This window comes from Corythoichthys intestinalis, chromosome 18 (assembly GCF_030265065.1).
Source record: "Corythoichthys intestinalis isolate RoL2023-P3 chromosome 18, ASM3026506v1, whole genome shotgun sequence".
Taxonomy (NCBI): domain Eukaryota; kingdom Metazoa; phylum Chordata; class Actinopteri; order Syngnathiformes; family Syngnathidae; genus Corythoichthys; species Corythoichthys intestinalis.
In genome coordinates this window covers 10,636,817-10,638,789 of record NC_080412.1, presented here as the reverse complement: position 1 = coordinate 10,638,789, position 1,973 = coordinate 10,636,817, and positions in this window count along the sequence as shown.

Here is a 1,973-nt window from a genome sequence, read left to right as displayed (position 1 = left end):
TGAATTAAAAAAAAAAAAGTCGCATCCAAACTGTAGAAATACACTGATAAATTTTTGATCATTTGATACTTGATTTAGACTTGACTAGATTTTACAATAAGCAACTTGGTATGCCACCTTATATGATGCTAACACTGACAAAGCGGGATGATTATTGGCAATATTCAACACGATTTTGCTGAAAAAAAAAATCAAGCAACTAATCAATGTGATTGGGATCTAATGTCTTGAAGTGACATCTTAGTTGATTAGGGTTAGGTTTAAGGTTAGGGGTTAGTCTTTCCTCATCTTGGCTCTTCATATCTCCGGTGTTTTTTGCTGTGTGCTCTCGATTGGTTCAAAAATACCTGTACTATGTAGTGCGTACACTCTGAAAATAAGAGCTCCTCTGCCACCCATTGAGTGGTTGTGCAATTACACTTTATTCTAGTACGGCAAAAAAGAATGTTCCCTGAGGTCACATGCGCCACCCCCGGTATTGCTCTACACCCCCATGGCTGGGCACGCTCCACTATTTGAGAAGCACTGAGTTAAGGTTCCAAATTAGGATTCCTAATATGAAGATAAAAATCTAAAGTAAATTAATGTTGAATTAAATAAATTTTGTAATTATGACTGAAATAATGTTACTTAAAGTTCATACGACAGGATTAAAAAAAAAGTCTTAAATAGCATTATTTTGTGCATTAGAATCATTTTGAGACGATTTGACTATATACAACAATTTGGCAAAGCGCAGTTGACGAGAAATTAGTCTTTTAATCTGCCATTCAGCCGCGTCTACCATTATAGGGCTCTAGCGTCCCCAACAGGAGGATGACGTCGTCAGGGTCATGGTTTCATATGATTTAGAATTCAGTGCACTGAGGGGGAATTATTCAGAACGAGGAAAATGCGACAAAGAGAGCAGGAAAATGTCATTGTTTCAGTCGCTCTACTCCATTATTTTTACTTTTTATTCAAGTATTTTTTTCCCCCAATTGCTGAATAAATGGTATGGTCATGACAAATAACAGTCTTCTGCTAAATGGAATATGAAATATCAAAATTGCATTTCTTCAGTACAACATGGCAAAATTACTCAATAATGGTCAAAACTGTCGACTTCTTGGCACCTCCCGAACGATATTTAATTCCACCGGAGTTAGTCGGCTTTTGTAATTTCCCTGTACCGGCTTCGGAGAATGTAAACAAACCAAGAGGTATGACCGCTAGCCGACATGCTAACCCTAACCAAGCGACGTCTCAAGGTCTTATTTTCACTTTTCGTAGCGAAAAATCACACAAAACTGTCACACGGCGGCGGGGTTGTCGATTGTCTTCGCCGATCGGCAACCCGACCGGCAGCGAGCAAGTTAGAGCTGGTCGTTCCCCTGCTGCGGACAGAGGGCTCGTTTGCAGGGAAGCAGCTGGACAATGACTGTCGGACAAACTGGCAAACATCAGAGGAGCGCATAGTTGCCACATGGTCAACACGATTATGGTGTAATGTTTTACTACATGGCGAAGACGTAAACAGTGGGAGAGTCATATGAGAGTGGCGTGCAGTTGTTGTGCAGCTAACATGGCAGGATGTGTCTAAGGAGAACTATTCTATATGTCCGTCCATGATCAAACGTAAGTAAATAGTCCTTTATTTAAAGAAGGTTTGTACTGTTTACTTTGTAATTGCTATATTCTCAACCATTTTCAACACAAAGTTGCAATTTCTGATGGGGTTTAAAAATTTGAAAGAACACCGGGCATACGACGAGGGCAAAAAGCCGAGTATAGAGGGTGGTGTGCAACAAGCCGCCGGTCGTCGGCCGAGTGGCATGGTGGACAATCAGCCACAAAATGCAAGCCACTTCCGTATTAAAACATGTGCCATGATCCCAGTATTTGACATAAGACAAAATTTGATGTTTACTCACTTGCTCGTAAGTCCAATGGTCCCACAGTAGTAGGGCTTGTTTTGGTAAATATCCGCAGTC